Raw genomic sequence first — 19108 nt, forward strand, 5'->3', positions numbered from 1 at the left:
ATCTATCTATCTATCTATCTATCTATCTATCTATCTATCTATCTATCTATCTATCTATCTATCTATCTATCTATCTATCTATCTATCTATCTATCTATCTATCTATCTACATTGCATCTTTCTATCTATCTATCTATCTATCTATCTATCTATCTATCTATCTATCTATCTATCTATCTATCTATCTATCTATCTACCAGCTATAAATATTGTATATGTCTATCTATCAATCTATCTTTCTATCTATCTTTCTGTCTATCTAGCTTTCTATCTATTTATATTTTATCTATATAGCTATCATTTATGCATCATTTATTTGTCTAGCTATATGCATCACGTATCTATCTATATTCTATCTATCTATCTAAATATCGAGCTCTCTATCTATCTATCTTTTATCTATCTATCATCAATCTATCTGTTGTCTATCTATCTATCTATCTATCTATCTATCTATCTATCTATCTATCTATCTATCTATCTATCTATCTATCTATCTATCTATCTATCTATCTATCTATCTATCTATCTATCTATCTATCCATCCATCCATCCATCCATCCATCCATCCATCCATCCATCCATCCATCCATCCATCCATCCATCCATCCATCTATCTATCTATCTATCTATCTATCTATCTATCTATCTATCTATCTATCTATCTATCTATCTATCTATCTATCTATCTATTTATCTACCAGCTATAAATATTCTATATGTCTATCTATCAATCTATCTTTCTATCTATCTTTCTGTCTATCTAGCTTTCTATCTATCTATATTGTATCTATCTAGCAATCATTCATGCATCATTTATTTGTCTAGCTATATGCATCACGTATCTATCTACATTCTATCTATCTATCTAAATATCGAGCTCTCTATCTATCTATCTTTTATCTATCTATCATCAATCTATCTGTTGTCTATCTATCTATCTATCTATCTATCTATCTATCTATCTATCTATCTATCTATCTATCTATCTATCTATCTATCTATCTATCTACCACCCATCCACCCACCCATCCATCTATCGATCTGCCGGTCTGTCTATCTAGCTATCTAGCTATCTCTCTATCCTTTATCTACCTTTTAATTTTTATGTAATGTAAACACTTACTGTTTCATATCCTCCCATTTGTTGAGCATCTTGTTTCTTTTTGGACACGAGCTGATGGTATTGGAGCGCTTGTTCCTTCCCCCATTTTGCCATAGAGCTAACACCAGCCGATGATATAGGAAGCGTAAGTGATTTGTCCAGAATCAAATATTGTTCAGGCAATCCCCAAGATTGGAACCTGGTTTCCCAGTTCCCCTGTCTGCAGCTCTGGCCGTTATGCCACATCCTAACTTCACTTCAACGGTGCTCAACTGTTTCTCACTATCTCTTCCACATATGTTTAGCAAGACCTCGTCAGCACTGAACAAGAATTGGCAAAGGCTAAAGATCTCAGCAATGCTCGAGCTAATGGCCTTGTCCATATGAATGTCTTTTAGCCATGCTGTCTGGCAGCACATCTGCTGTTCAGCACAGTTAAAAGTCGCACAAAAAAATGCTATAATGTGGCCAGGGCAGGCCACGTCATAGCACTTTTTAGTTTTCCACTGGGGCCGAACAATAAACTCATCAATGGGGGGCGAAGAGACTGACCGTCAGCTCAACATCCTGTGATTCCTGGCTTTCAGTAACTTCTCGCCCTAAGTGCGGCAGGTATGTCCAGACGTGGGTCCTGGGCTCACTGTGCCACTGGATTCAAGCTATCCTAGCTGATGAGGGGTGAAACCCCAAAACCGGTCGTAGGATGATTGTTTCTGGTCCAGGGAGGACCTGGCTTGGCAGTTCGAGCTGGACTGTTCCCATGAGGCACAGGGTCATGACTGATTTGCATATGGCCAGGTCTAAACTGGGTGGCATGGTGAGCAAAAGAATGATGGATTTAACCCAGATCTTTTGACTGGGGGTGAATGTTTGGATTTGTTTTGCATTCCGTCCATCAATTGTGTGTCTTTTGCTTTCTCACCCTAAGTGTGCCGGGTATGCCCAGACATGGGTCCCGGGCTCACTGTGCCACTGGATTCAAGCTATCCTCGCTGATGAGGGGTGAAACCCCCAAACTGGTCCTAGGATGCTTGTACCCAGTCCAGGGAGGACCTGGCTTGGCATTTCGGGCTGGACTGTTCCCATGAGGCACAGGGTCAAGACGGATTTGCATATGGATGGGTCGAAACTGGGGTGGCATCGTGAGCAAAAGAACGATAGATTTAACCCAGATCTCTTGATGGGGTGAATGTTTGGATTTTTTCTGCATTACGTCCATCAATTGTGTGTCTTTCAGTAACTTTCAGCCATGCTGAGCAGCAGATGTGCTGTTAGACAACATGGTTAAAAGACATTCACATTTACAAGGCCAAAAGCTCGGGCACTGCCGAGACCTATTGGCGTTGCCAATGCCTGTTTTCAACTGCTGTGACTGTAAGTGTGTCTACATTTGTAAACGTGGGTGCATTCTTCCATGTCCGTTTGTATCACTTCCCTGGAGGTCCAGCTATACAAAGGAATTTGCCTCCGGCCTTCTCCTGGGTGACCTCACAGAACTTCTTGTTAGTATATTCTGGCATCAAACATTTAGAGATAGTTTATCCTGTATTTAACGCATGCCTAAAACACGGACCAAAAAAGTCGACACTAGGAATTACAATTCAATTAAACAGCATGCCTTATTTTCAGACAAACTGATAATAGTTCACACTTAGGTTTTTTTGCTCCTGAAGCAGGGCGTCTTACTCTTTACCCAGGGTTAGATGGGGCCTGGCTTCACGTCAGTACCTTCAGAATCAGTGAAATAGGCTCAGACAGGAAGTTTGTACCCCGGGGACCACCTAGAACCTGATAAAATTGGACAGGTGTACACAGGAAACCTGCAGAAAAAGGCTGGTATGTGGTTAGTCAGTCTTGTAGCAGAAAAAGTCAGAGAGAAAAGGAGCCACAATAGGATAAAAATGCGAGCGGAAACTGCTGGATGGGAATGGAGGTGAATATAGCAGCTGAGTAGGAAAAGTACACCCCGGCGGTTTCTAAACCCGCTCTGCCCTCCCTCCAGCCATGTCCTCCAAGCCACAGCCAACAAAAAGAGCACAAAGTTCACTTAACTCTTGCTGCAAGCAAGCAGTGCAGATTTGTTCCCGATATTTCCCCCAGAAAAAAGAAAAACAAGTGGAAATTGATTCATTATTCACAGGTATGCAAGCTATTCCCCTTTCCAGGGGAAATGGATTGTGGACACTCTTTCAAATACTTAATGTCACATGTATCAACATATTTTTCATTTGCAAACTGCTTGAATCGCTAAAATTGACTATTTGCGAATGCAAAATAGCCTTTTAAGGTGTATGCTTTAGCAGTGCATTTTAGGTTATCGCAATTTTTTGTGATTACCTAAAATTTTGAGTACAAATAGGGAATAACAATTTGTGATTCCCTAAGCACATGCACCAAGCAATTTCTAAATGCAAACTGTGCATTTAGGAAATTCTATTTTCATTGACTCCAAATCGATGGTAACCATGTGTAATTTTTAAAAATGTACAAAAAAGTGCCATGTAGCGCACACATGACCTTAGGGCATGTTTGCTCTTTACATGTGCAAATTATTATTTTTGGGGTGGAGCTTCAGGGGGGCATTAGGCCACCGGGCACCCTTGGTTTTGCATTACCTCATTTGTAATTATCAATTAGGTAATCACAAATTACGTAATGTAAACCATTTGCACCTATGAAAGGTGTAGTATTACCTAAAAGCGATGACCTAATTGTGATTGTGACTCTATAGGAATCGCTATTTTTTTTACATACCATTTTGCATTCTTTAAATAGTGATTACCTAAAAGTCGCTATTTATGGAATGCAAAATGGATATTGATACATGTGGCCCTAAGATGTTTATAGCTTAAAAATCACTTCATATTTGTGTTAGAGATTGTAACAAAGAAACACAAATCCAGAAATAAACATTTTAAAAGCAAAAAGAGATCAAAAATGTTTCTTTCTTATGTAATGGAATAGAACACATTAATCTTACCTTAAACAAAGACCCATAATACTACATTTAAGTTGAGCACATGTATTTTTCAATTACTTGTCATGTGAACAAAGAAAAATAGTGTTGAAGTAGATTGATGGGTATTTTTATTTATGCCTGAGCGATTTTTGTTTTTGTATTCAGGTGAAATATTGAGTCCAGAAAGGTTGATTCACACTACTGGATTTCAAGTAGTTCTTATATGTTTTTCCTCCTGAATATGCTTTTGCATGTAATTTGTTTATGGTCTTAGGTGACATAACTATGTGTATGTGTTGTGCATTTCCTGGAAAAGCACAAGTGTTAAATGATATTATAGCTAGGTGTTAAAATGACATAAGGCCTAACATTTAAAAGCCAAAAATAACTGAATTTCACCAATCATGATTTAGTGATCTTACTATAACTTGAGCATGTGATGCTTGCGACCTCACACATTCCAAAACACGTGATATGCTACATGAAATTATCAATGACATCACTGATAGCATCTGGACTCTGGCCTCTAGCCAAGCCTTGTGTCCAACCCTCTGCAAGCATCCACACAAACAAATCCCATTAAGCAGCAAAAACCCTTACACGCAAAGCCTTTGCTCTGTACCAGACCCTTTGTGTGTAGATGACCTCTCATGTGCAGTCAACGAGAGGGGTGTGGCCAAGACTCCACAATGCACAGCCTTCAACTTGAATAGAACTCTTCACAGAGAACCTATTCCCCCAGACACTGACCCCCCCATTAGGTGAAAAAGCCCCCACTAAGCATAGCCTTCACCCTGTACAAGACCCAATGCAGGTAGGAAACCTCTTGTGCGCAATCAATGAGACATGAGTGGTCATATCACGACTATGCACAGCCTTCAAACTGTACCAGACCCTTTGCAGGTGAGCAGCCTCTTGTGCACAATCAGTGAAACACAGGTGGCCAAGCCACTACAACACACATCCTTACCTTTGTATAGCAGTGTTCAAGGAGAGTCCTCTCTCTCCAAACACTCAAACCCCATTAGGTGGCAAAGCCCCTACTCCACATAGCCTTTAACCTGTACTGGACCCTCTGCTGGTAATCCACCTCTTGTGTGCAATCAATGAGATGTACTGGCCATGCCCCTACAATGCCCAGCCTTTGCCTTGTACAAAAGTATTCCTGGGAGCTCACTCCTTGAAGACACCCAATCCCCATTAGGTAGCCAATCCTGTATTGACCACAACATTTGCCCTGTACTAGACCCTTTGTGGATAGGTGACCTCTCATGCACAATTTATTAGACTTGGGTGGCCAAGCAACTACAAAGTACAGCCTTTGCTTTGTACAGAAGCTTTCACAGAGAGCCTACTTCCTCCAGACACCCAGCACCATTAGATGGCCAAGCCCTTACTGTGCACAGCTTTCTCCCTATACTGGGCCCCTTTGCAAGTAGGTGACCTCTCATGCACAATCAAAGGGACGCGGGTGGCTAAGCCCCAGAAATACACAGCCTTTGTTTTGTAAAGAAGACTTCATGGCAAGCACTCTCCCTGCAGAAACACAAGCCTCATTAGGTGACCAAGCCACTACTAAACAGAGCCTTTGCCTTGCAATGGATCCTTTATGGGTAGGAGGCCTTTTGTGAGCAATCTATGAAACTTAGTTGCCTAAGCTCCCACAATACACAGCCTTTACTTTGTTCAGAAGTCTTCACTTAGAACCCACTCACTCCAGACACCAAAGCTACATTATGTGGCCAAGTCCCTACAAGGTGCAGCCTTCGCCATGTACTGGACCCTTTGCTGGTAGGCAACCTCTTGTGCACAATCAATGATAAAGAGGAAATAAACAAGGATAAATAACATTATTTCTCTTAGTTATGCCAGCCTCAGAAAGGCTCAGAATTTTGGTGCAAATCCATGTCTACAAGTCTTTGTGCATATGGTTTTGCATCAAAATACATGGATAGATGCATGGGATTGCCAATACACCACCCATGGAAAACCGCCCTTTACACAAAATAAGTCAAGACAGCTCATTGCACTACATTGTTACAAACCAACGTACATAACAATTTTGGGGCCGATTACGATGTCAGTCGGAAACTCTTCCAACTGAATCGGTTTCGGAAGCGTTTCCGACTGAATCGGTTTCTGAGAGTCAGACCGACCAATAACGATGCTTCCGAACATCGTTCGGTTGGACTCGCATTGACTTCATTGGGAGCCTCTGTTCCGAACGAGAACACAGGCTCCCATTGAAAAAAGGGTGGTTGGGGAAAACCTTGCCCCCTGTGGCAGCACCTCTTGATGCCTGCCACACTGTGCATGGTTGGAAAGAGGGGTCCCTTGGGTACCCCATGGGCCCCAACCGGAGGCCTACGGGTGAAGGGGGGCCTGCTGCGGCCCCTCAAAGTCAGGTTCCAACAGCTGTTTTGTGTCAGGCAGACCAAATCGGAACATCTGTCAAAATCGGACATCATAATCACTTCATCAGATAGCCTGCCCATAGAGCTGTAAGATTCGGCTCCGAAAGACTCGGGCTGTCCGAATGCTGATCGGAACTGAATTGCACAGCCCGAACGGTTTCGGTGTATCGTAATCGGTCATTCGGAAATGTATCCGATTTGGTCGAAAACATAGGCTCCGAATCGGATTCAGAGAATCCGAATCCTATTCGGAACCTTTCCGACTGACATCATAATCGGCCTCTTTGTTGGTTTCTAAATATCAACTTGAATTTTGCATTGTGTTTGCACAAATTCAATGCAAAATCTTTGTAAATCTGGTGCAAATCTGTTATAGGTGCTTGGATTTCGCTTACACTTATAACACTAAACTCACCTTTAATTGTTATGTATAGACTGCTACAGCAGACTGACATGATATACTAGTATCAACAGAAAGACATGACAAACAATATTAAAGTGTTCTATTTATAACCAGTAAAGGTGGTTCTGAAAATAACCTTTTTTCAGATTATTTTCAACAATGCTTTTTTCATGGATTGTTCAAAATTTTTGGAGGATCTACGTAAAAAAAAATTCCATCTGAATTTGGAAATTCAGCAAGAAAAAACTATTTCTTCTGGCGGCGCTGATTTGTACCACCAAATGATCTCTAGCAGATGCACTCCTCTTGCCCGCAACAACCACCTGCACTACTGAAGGGACACTCAACCGAGGTAAAAAAAATAGTCCAACAGTTGATGTTGACGATACCAGCCGTACCATTGTCAGATACATTGGTGCCACGGCACACAAAAACACAGAGCCTGCACAAAAATTCACAAGGCATCTTCATTAGTTCTGCCAATCAAAAAACCTCTACGCTCAAACTTAAATAAAAATCACTCTTTCAGACTAAACACAACTCTTTAAAAACATTTCACGAGTTCTGCAGTACTCCAGTGGGACCTGAAACTGGAACTCCTGTGGGAACCTCCTATTGATTCTAAGAGTTCCAAAAGTAAGAAACAAAATCCTAAAGTTAATAACAGGATTTAAGTTGAAAAATTAAATCACACTACTCAAAATTTACTAGAAAAAAACTGAAGTTAACATTGCCATTATACCTAACTATAATAACAAGTTACTTTACATTAAAAAAAAAATACAATTCACTGAAAAAAACAAATATTAATGACACATTATAGTTAGGTAAATTAATAACATCTTTTATGATGAAAAAACTGTGAAATTCACTGGAAAAAACAAAGGTTATAGTGACATTATAGTTAGGTATAGCAAAAAAGTTTAACTTACGTTAAAAAAGTAATTCTCTAGAAATTCCCTGATATAAGAATAGGTAAAGCAATGTGATAGTTAGATGACAATGTTATTAATAACGTAATGTTCAAAAACCCCAAAAGCCACTGAAATTTGTCAGTTTTAATTCAGTGAGCTAAATGTATCTTGCGCGTCCACCATACAATGCTTATGAACTCATGTATAAAATCATGTATAAAATCGCTCATGACATGTTCAGTGACATCATGGATAACATCATTGATGACATCTCAATTTTTTTCGCATACACACAAACACCACACACACACGTACATAAAGAAGGGGAAAGCCAGTATAGGGTTACCCTAGAAAAATATATTATATATATATAAATACATTGACACATGTGTATATATATATATATATATATTCACTGAAAAAACCAAAGGTTTCAGGGGCGTTATAGTTAGGAGTTGGCATTTAAAAAACCTTAGAAATTCACTGAAAAAACCATAGGTTTCAGGGGTGTTATAGTTAGCTCTACATTTCCCTCGTACAAAAGCCTAGAAATTCCCCTGTTATAGTTAGTTCAGCTAACTATAACTCGTGCCCCCGCAATGAACTGCTGATGACGTCACATATTACATAACTCATGACATGGTCAGTGACATCACTGATGACATCACTGATGACATCATCCATGTGATAAATTAGTGCATCTTCTCACACCCTAATATAACCTTTTATACACCGACTCAAAATTTCAGACGGCCATTTTGACAACCATAGATACTACAATACCAATAACTACTCACCCACTCATTAACTTTTAGGTCTACATACATCTCCACTCACTCACCTGTACAGTCACTCATACTTACAGTCACTCTGTGCATTCCTAGTCAGTATCCATATAGTCCAGCACTTGTGACTGCCTTTTCACTCCTCTAGTGACCCATTCAGTACCAAGTACTAATCCATTCCCTGTGTGAAAAGCCTAGCACTTATAAATTCACCTAGGCACTCTCCTTGCTGTACTCTAATCATTCAGTCAGTACCCAAGTAGTCATGCAGTAAGCCAGGCTTTAGCACATGGACTGCTTTAAATGCCTATGCAGTATGGATGCAGTCCTCTAATCACCTACACAGTTGTGTTTCACACCTTCAATTCCCTAGTTAGTATTCATACTCTTCTAGCAAACACCCTGTCACTCACCCAGTGTGTCTCCTTATAGTACTGTAATCATTTAGTCAGTTAGCATGTAGTCTTTTAGTGAGGTAGGCTTTAGGGCATGAACTGCTTCAAAGTAGTAGGCACTATGCATGTAGTGTTTTAACGATCGTCACACTTGTGGTTCAGGGCTATAGTTTCTTAGTCAGTTTTTATATAAAATGTGTTTGTACAGTAATGGAATAGTATACATTTGAAAGTTATAAATATACATTTATTTGTGACTCTTTTTTACAAATACAGAACAGGAGTGTTTCTCATCTGTTTGCACTCTTCTCGTGCAAGATTGTTTGGATGAAGGGTCCTTAGGTGTTTCATCATACTTGCTGTGCGCACGAGTATTATTTGTTAGGATCTCCTTGTAACAGAACTCTTTGGCAAATCTTGTGAATGTAGAAGGTGGCATTGGTCTTTGTTTGCCCCTTGGAAAAAGTAAAAATTTTCTTCACCACTGAAGAAAAACGTTGTGGGCGTGGTGCCTTCTGCAAAAAGATTTCCTCAGATTCAGTAAATATTTTAAAGCGGCAACATTTACAGTTTTTGTAAGTTAAACTTATAAAATTTTGTGAGCTGTATGCATTTTATGTATCTGTGATTTGTCTCTTGTGGTATTTTTTTGAGAATACCATGGTTTTTTTTTTTAACAATCTTTCTAGTTTTCCAGGTCTGTCGTCGACATCCGTGGTTCCCACAGGAGTGTTCCGCCTTGTTGTTTTGTATTATTGTTGTTACATTTTGTTTATTAGTTTATTGTTTATATTTATGTTAATAAAAAAATAAAGTTTGAAAATAGTTTATCGTTTATATATTTATTATTATAAAAAATAAAGTTTGAAAAAAAAATTAATAATGTTTTTGGTTGTTCTCTTAACTTCTGTGTGACTCTTTCTTGTTCTTATTACTGTTATTTGATGGAGTCCACCATGGTGTTAAATTTTGGGGCACTTATCGCTGGAATACTGATGATATCTGCAGTTTGCACCAACTTCTGAATAGTGTGTTAGATTTATCTCAACTTTACTTCCGTTAAAGTGCTGATAATGAAATGGAGAGTAGCCGTTCCCATGCAAAAAGACACAAGGTACACCTTTGCGATTTATTCTAAATACTACTATCCTGTATTGTATTGCACTGAGGTATTGGCTGCACTTCCAGTGTACACACAAAATCTATTAAGAAATCTCATTGTATTTATATTGATTGGGAATAGTGCGTCAGGTGCTGGATCTTGACGAGATACACTGCTCAGGTCGTATATTGTTGTGCACACGAAAAAAATCACATCACAACTTTCACACCAATTGCAATGCGAAACAAATTCCGGCGATAAGACACGTTAGCACCAGAGATTTTACACCTGCTTTCTGCTGGTGTTAAGCAGGACAACTACCTGCACCATGAAAGGGAACACAGCCAAGAGCCACACCAGAACACCCACAGGTGCCATAGAGTCAATGAGCATGATACAGGGATACCCATGAGGGCCAGAAGACTCATATCAACCACTCCAGGACCGCCAATGCCCCCCAAACCCACATCTTAGTAAGTGTGTCCCTGTGGTCATTGTCTTAGCATGATAGGCACGAGCCCTGCAACATCATCGTGTGCTGTCACCTCAGCGTTGGCAGTGAGCCTGGATGTGTAGCTACGTATGCATCCTCCTGCATGCACAACTGGCGTGTGCTGGTCTGGTGTTCACAGGTCAGTGCAGGGGTGTGCCTATCCGGCAAGGGGAACGGGGTGTCTCTGACATGTCCGTGTACAGGAAATGCGGTAAGTGTGTCTCTGTGTTCTGGTGTGGCCTGTTACAAGAGTCGCAGCAGTCGATGTTGTAAAGTGGCATGCACCACCTCCAAACGGCACTGTGATGTTGTAGTTGGAATGTAGCAGGACATGCGCAAATAGGCATTACAATGGCGTGCCGTACGAGTGCACGAGATACAACAGCTCACCGTACAAAAGTGTGGGGGCTCGTGGGAGGGAGGAGCAGCCGTTTGGCAACATAACACACAGTGAACTCGACCATGTGCCACATGCTGGGAATCTCATCCATTATGACCACGGTCGCAGACATCCCACAACACCAACAACTGGCCTTTGTACACATCCTGTATGAATGCAGCAATGTTTTCACTTCTATGCTCGTTCAGTGGTGTGATGTTGGCAGGTTGTGTGACTTGTGCTCCTTGTTGGTGTGTTTCATTTTGGCCATTGTTAGTCTATATGTGTGTTGTACTTAATTGTGCATGTGTGCTATTCTGCCCATCTCCCCCCTCCCCCCACTCCCTGCTTCTTCCTCTTTCTAGTGCTGTTGTGTCTATAATTTTGTTGCTGCACACATAAATACATGTAAATAATAAATTAGAATAGTTCCTTGATTCTTTTAGGTTTCAAAACTTCTCTATTGGTTTCTTTTTAATTTTCCATATGAACTGTTTTTTAAAATATTCGACAACACATAGAAGTCAGAAGTGCAACGTATTCTATCAACACACTTTCTAGAACATTCTACAATACATGCAGGTTAAAAGTTCATCAATTTTGTAAAACTTTACGAAATTTTTTTGTAACATTTTCTTGAACATTTAACGACACGTGCAGGTTAAAAGTTGACGATTGTTTTAAGTTCGAACAGTGCCTTCCAAATGCAAGTAGCAGGTGTGGTTGAGCTGAGCAAATTTTATCCTATGATATGTACTCCACGTTGAAACTGCTTTTTCTTAACCAATCACAAAGATGCTTTTCCACAAAACTAATGTGCACCCTACTTTTAAAAAAGAATGCTTTTCATGATATCTTCAGAGATAAGTTATAGATAGGAATTAGCATTTAAAAAAACTTTGAATTTCACTGAAAAAACCATAGGTTTCATGCCCGTTATAGTTAGGAATTGGCATTTAAAAAACCTTTGAAATTCACTGAAAAAACCAAAGGTTTCAGGGGCGTTATAGTTAGGAATTGGCATTTAAAAAACCTTAGAAATTCACTGAAAAAACCATAGGTTTCAGGGGTGTTATAGTTAGCTGGACATTTCCCTCATACAAAACCCTAGAAATTCCCCTGTTATAGTTAGTTCAGCTAACTATAACTCGCGCCCCTGCAATGCACTGCTGATGACGTCACATATTACATCATTCATGACATGGTCAGTGACATCACTGATGACATCACTGATGACATCTCAAATGACATCACTGATGACATCACTGATGACATCATCCATGTGATAAATTAGTGCATCTTCTCACAACCTAATATAACCTTTGATACACCGACTCAAAATTTCAGACGGCCATTTTGACAACCATAGATACTCCAATACCAATAACTACTCACCCACTCATTGACTTTTAGGTCTACATACTTCTCCACTCACTCACCTGTACAGTCACTCATACTTACAGTCACTGTGCATTTATACACCTATATAGACTCTCACACACCGCCAATCATCCATTGAGGTACTGACACATCTAGTCAGTCATGCAAATAATTAATCACAGTAAAATTTACTCACCTATACAGTTAAAACACTCAAGTTCACTTACTCATAAACATACTAACAAATTCTGTGTCTTCCTGTAGAAAAACAAACAGCACATGACACAGATATCCTTGCACTATGGCGCATACAGCCACTCCCAAAATCACACACTCTCACATATAGATAGTTATATACTCTTACACACATATACACTGCGTTTCACATATGTAGTTACTGACACATGTACAACTGAGATATACATTCAATCACTAACACACCCATACATACACTCACCCAACCATACAGTCCATCACAGATGCACTCTTAAAAAGATGCACCCACTGAATCACCCACTCACACATCTAGTCACAGAGTCACACACACCCTACCCACACAAACACTCAGGCACCCATACAGATACTCAGACAACCAATCAATAACCCATATAGACACTCATATAGCTATTCACAAAACCATGCAGCCACTTATACACCAACACACAGACACATACAGACATTCATACAGTTTAGTCACTAGTCTGCTGTAAGATACATTTAATGACTCACTTATAGACTCAGTTACGCACCTAGAACATCATCCATTCACACACTTGTACACCCACTTATTATTAGGCCTTTCCCTATATATATTAAACATAATAAAACTGTTCAGAAACTATAACTATAACTACCTACTGGCGGTCACCAGTTGGTAGTTATAGTTAGGACCTATTTTCCTTAGGAAATCCGCAACATTCTATTCCCAGTAACTTTGACGCCGATTGACGAATCTTTGCGAAATTTTCAAAACTTTTGGCCAGCTCCGGTCCGCTCCTATCCTGAAAGTCTTGGGGTGATTCGTGTAGTGGGGGCCAAGAAAAAAATGGTGTCCCAAAACATGTTTTCCCCATGCAGTTTCCTATAGGACCTTTAGCTGCAGTTACAGCCTGAACTGCTGAACAGAATTTGGCCAAATATGGCAAAGAGGTAGTCCTCAGTTCAGACTCGTTCCTTTTGCTTAAATGGTGTAAATCCGTTCAGTAGTTCCTGAGAAAATGACATTTAAAAGTACATATATATTTATGGCCTCGGAGGATCCGCGTACCGTATGCGCACCCAGCTCGCACCCTGCCGTGCACGAGCTGCTTTCTAATTGGCTGTCAACACTCCAAGTCAGGAAGTGTTGGCAGCCATCTTGTGCCTCGGTAGAACTGAGGCACAAGAAATCCCCCAAATAACCTCGCAAAACACAAAAAGGGGGCAGGGTAGAAACACCCTGACCTCCTAGGCCTGTTCAGGGGGTCCCACGAGGACCCCCAAGGCCTAAAAAAAATGTGGGAGGGGGCCGCATTTGCAGAGGGGGAACAAATTCCCTTTGAATACTGGGGGTCCCTGGGGGCCAACTAGCCCACCAGGTACCTCCAGTATGCGCCAGGGAGCTGCGTTGCAGAGAGGTGCTCTGAGTCCACACCCCTTTTTACACCTCTCTGCAACGCAGCTCTGTGGCGCTTACTGGAGGTAGCTGGTGGGCTATTTGCACCCCATGGACCCTCAGTATTCAAGTGGAGTTAATCCCCCAACTTAAAACGCGCCACGGGGCGCGTTTGCACAGTGGTGAAGGGAGGGGGCAGGACCTGAGGTTATATTTGTGAAATCATGCCCTGTGGCACGTTTTAAGTTAGGGAATTAATTCTTGTTCAATCCAGAGGTCCCCTGGGGGCCAACTAGCCCACCAGGTACCGCCACTAAGCACCACGGAGCTGCGTTGCAGAGTGTTGTAAAAAGGGGCATGGCCTCTGAACACCTCACTGCGACGCAGCTCCCTGGCGCATACTGGAGGTACCTGGTGGACTAGTTGGCCCCCAGTGGACCTCAGTATTGAAGAGGAATTATTTCCCCAACATAAAACGTGCCACAGGGCGTGTTTGCACACATGTCACCTCAGGCACCGCCCCCTTCCTTCACTATTGTGCAAATATTCCTCTAAAATCAGATGAACTACGAATTCCGATTTACTCACCTGTTATCAGGAGAGACCTCAGTGCTGCATCTTTGATCCCAGTACTGATCCTGAAAAGTAATCCTAACCATACTTACCAGTAACTTGAATTTCCTTCCATAGGATATCATTGCCTGCTTTTTGCTGAAAAAGTTTTGTGCCGATTTTTGAAACGTACAAATATTCCTCTAAAATCATCCGAACTACGAATTCCGATTTACTCACCTGTTATCAGGAGTGACCTCAGTGCTGCTTCTTTGAGCCCAGTACTGATCCTGAAAAGTCAATCTAACTGTACTTACCAGTAACTTGAATTTTCTTTCATAGGCTAACATTGACTGGTTTCACATGGAAATTCTTCTAAGTGTGGAGTATTGCAACTTACAAATATTCCTCTAAAATCAGCCGAACTACGAATTGCGATTTACTCACCTGCTATCAGGAGAGACCTCAGTTCTGCTTCTTTGAGCCCAGTACTGATCCTGAAAAGTAATTCTAACCGTACTTGCCAGTAACTTGAATTTCCTTCCATAGGCTAACATTGACTGCTTTCACATGGAAATTCTTCTAAGTGTGGAGTTTTGGAACTTTAAAATATTCACCTAAAATCATCCGAACAACGAATTGCGATTTACTCACCTGTTATCAGAAGTGAACCTAGTGTTGCATCTTTTAGCCTAGTACTGACTCTGAAAAGTAATTCTAACCATACTTGCCAGTAACTTGTATTTCCTTCCATTGGAATCCATTGTGTGGTTTTCACCAGAAAAGTTTCTAAGTGTCGATTTTCACAAACTACAGATATTCCTTAAAAATTGCCTGTATGACTTAAACGCATTCTTTCAACTGTTTACAGGAGATGCAAACAACAAAAAAAGTAATATTTTTTAAATATACATCAAACCTATGTGTTTAGATCTTGGGTGGCTCTAAAAAGAGTCCTTGTGTTTATTGGGAGATTTGGTACCTACAAGTATGTACCTATGCAGAGTCTAAAGTTGTTGAGAAAGACTCTGTTACCCTCATCTGTAAAATGTACACCATCTCTCCTATAGATGCCATCCATATTAAAATGCAGATTGTTGTTGTAAATGTACCCCATCCTATAATCTCTGAGATAAGCAGAAACAGCTTTATTGACATGTTTCCTAGCTTCCTCAATCTGTGGACAAAATTGATTGGACCACTTCCATTTCTGTCTTTGGCATATGTTAGAATAGACAAAGGCAGTTTGGGGGAAAAGTGACATACATTCTCCAAAAGGTGTCCTTCATAAGCATTTCCAGACCTACCCTAGTCAAAGTGCCTAGGTCATTGCCACCACAGTGCACAATTATGAGGTCAGGGTGTTGGAGAAGCAAAAAGGATTTAACCAATGGCATCAATTGGTGCCACTTTAATCCTCTCTGTCCAATCCATTTAATGTTTACATTTGGCAAAGCTAAATCTTTGTCAATATCTCTGCTTTCAGCATACCTTTTGCTCCAGAAAATATATCTGTGTCCCACAATCCACACTCTAAGCATCTTGAAGGGAGGTCTGGATGCACTCAGAAGATGTCTGTATGTGAAATGGGCAATTTGAAAACTAAGATTTTTCAAAAATGGTGGATAAGATGCAGTTTTAAAAAAAGAAGAGAAATGATTGGCTGTTTGAGAACATTATAGACTGAAAAATATGGTGCATGCTTCTGTGTTTTCAAAGCATGTTTCTTATTGGTTAATAAAAACTGTTTGAAAGGAACATTAGATAGGATAAACTGATATTTTGAAAAGTCAAGCACACTTGCTGTTTGAATTTGCAACATTGTGTGCTGAACTTGTGACCTGTGTGTTCAGTTGAGTGTTCCATGAACTGTTACCATGGTAACAGGCATTAAGCAGAATGGGGGTAGGGTTGAACGTTATGTCAATTAGAAAGGGTTGAAATGTGTAACCAATAGAAATGTGTGTTAGCTTTTGAATTAATGTGGGAAGCAATGTGATTTGATATTTACATGCATATGTGTGCAGAATGAGAGGGAAAGTGTGCCATTTTTTGGTTTTGCTAAGAGCAGTGCACTACAGACATTGTGTGCATAAGACAATCTGTTGTGTGATTCAGATTCTTCATAATCTACAAATCAATTTGAAAGGTGAGTTAGTAATTTGTGAGGTGTTGTATGTGGTGTCTTTGTTTTTAATTAGACTACTGAGTTTCTCCTGCTAAAATCCAGGGAATAGTCTTTCTTGTCTAGAATCACACTATGAGTCTGTGTGCACTTGTGCAACCATTGTGACAGAAGCATGTGGTTACTTCATCTCTTTCCTGACACAGAACTGCTTAAAAACCTATTCTGTTGTCAAGTTTTAGTAGTATTAGAAGCCAGTCACTGCTTATGCATTCGCAGAATGATTCAGGCATTCACACTAGCAGTGTTGTAGTGAAATGTGTAGAATGTAGGCAGTCACCTAACCCCTTCCAGACTAGTGAGTCTCTCCTGTTAAAGTCCAGGGAATAGTCTTGCTTGTCTGGAATCACACTGTGAGTCTGTGTGCACTTGTGCAACCATTGTGACAGAAGCATGTGGTTACTTCATGCCTTTGCTGACACATAACTGCTTAAAAACCTATTCTGTTGTCAAGTTTCAGTAGTATTAGAACCCAGTCATTGCATATGCAGTCGCAGAATGAGTCAGGCATTCACACTAGCAGTGCTGTAGTGAAATGTGTAGAATGTATGCAGTCACCTAACCCCTTCCAGGCCAGTGAGTCTCTTCCGCTAAAGTCCAGGGAATAGTCTTGCTTGTCTAGAATCATACTGTGAGTCTGTGTCCACTTGTCCAACCATTGTGACAGAAGCATGTGGTTACTTCATCTCTTTCCTGACACATAACTGCTTAAAAACCTATTCTGTTGTCAAGTTTTAGTAGAATTAGAAGCCAGTCAATGCTTATACATTCGCAGAATGAGCCAGGCATTCACACTAGCAGTGATGTAGTAAAATGTATAGAATGTATGCAGTCACCTAACCCCTTGCAGACTACTGATTCTCTTCTACACATAACTGCTTAAAAATCTATCCTGTTGTCAAGTTTCAGTAGTATTAGAACCCAGTCATTGCACTTGTCTTTCACATCTTCAATTACTCAGGTAGTACCCATAAACTCCAGCAATCGCCTTGTCACTCCCCATGCACTCCTCCAATCAGCCATCCGGCATCATGTACTAATCCATTCACTGTGTCAAAACCCAAACACTTATACATTCATCCAGGCACTCTCCTTGCAGTACTCTAATCATTTAGTCAGTACCCAAGTACTCATGCAGTGACCCAGGCCTTAACACATGCACTGCTACAAACTCGTGTCCACTACACATGCAGTCCTCAAATCACCTTCACACTCGTCTTTCACACCTTCAATTTACCAGGCAGTATCCATACACTCCAGCAAACATCCTGTCACTCCCCTTGCAGTCCTCCAGTGACCCATTCAGCACCATGTACTAATCCATTCACTGTGCCAAAACCCAAACACTTATAAATTCACCCAGGCACTCTCCTGGCAGTACTCTATCATTCTTTCAGTACCCAAGTACTCATGCAGTGACCCAGGCCTTAACACATGTACTGCTACAAACTCCTGTCCACTACGCATGTAGTCCTCTAACCACCTACACACTTGTGTTTCACATCTTCAATTACCCAGGCAGTACCTATACACTCCAGCAAACACCCTGTCACTCCCCATGCACTCCTCCAGTCAGCCAGCCAGCACCATGTACTAATCCAAATACTGCACTAAAACCCAAACACTTATACATTCACCCAGGTACTCTCCTCGCAGTACTCTAATCATTCAGTCAGTACCTAAGTACTCATACAATGTCCCAGGCCTTAACACATGCACTGGTACAATCACCTGCCCATTACGCATGCAGTCCTCTAACCACCTACACACTTGTCTTTCACACCTTCAATTACAATTTCAATTAGTGATTATAAAAGAAAGTGCTTAAATGGTTTTTATATGCAATGCGTTTGTTTAGTAATAGAAAAGTATAATTTATAGATTTATTAAAATTAATTTATATATATTTATTTTTTACAGATATTGTTTATCATAATTAAAATAAACTCATCATGCCTAAAAAATCAGCAAAGAGAAAAGGACAGAAAAAGGACTATTATTTGAAGAAAATTCAACAACCAATATTGGATGACCAACAACATGTCTTCTGGTAAGAGAACAACACAATTTATCAAAAAACTTTCAAAGACTACAAACAATGTGCACATTGATGAAAGTTCAAAGAATGCTTCTACAACAACAAAGTATAATAAAAAAAGAAACATACATAAAAGGAAATCACATTCAAAAGACACTATGTATGGTAAAAGGAGGAAAAGTCAGTATGTAGAGATTAGAAAGAAAACGTTTTACAATAGAAGTTGTTTCTAATTTGTTGAAAGATGTGAAGAAATACAAAAAAGAACACTATTTTATAAAAAGAAGGAAATAGAAATTATTGTAGAGAAGGCTTTTGAATTAAAAAGGAAATTATTCATTTTAGTTTTAAACAGAATTCTATCACTAGATAAACCAATCCATTTTATGAAGGCCAAAAGGAAGAAGAAA

The sequence above is a fragment of the Triturus cristatus genome, chromosome 3_2 (genome assembly GCF_964204655.1).
Source record: "Triturus cristatus chromosome 3_2, aTriCri1.1, whole genome shotgun sequence".
Taxonomy (NCBI): Eukaryota; Metazoa; Chordata; class Amphibia; order Caudata; family Salamandridae; genus Triturus; species Triturus cristatus.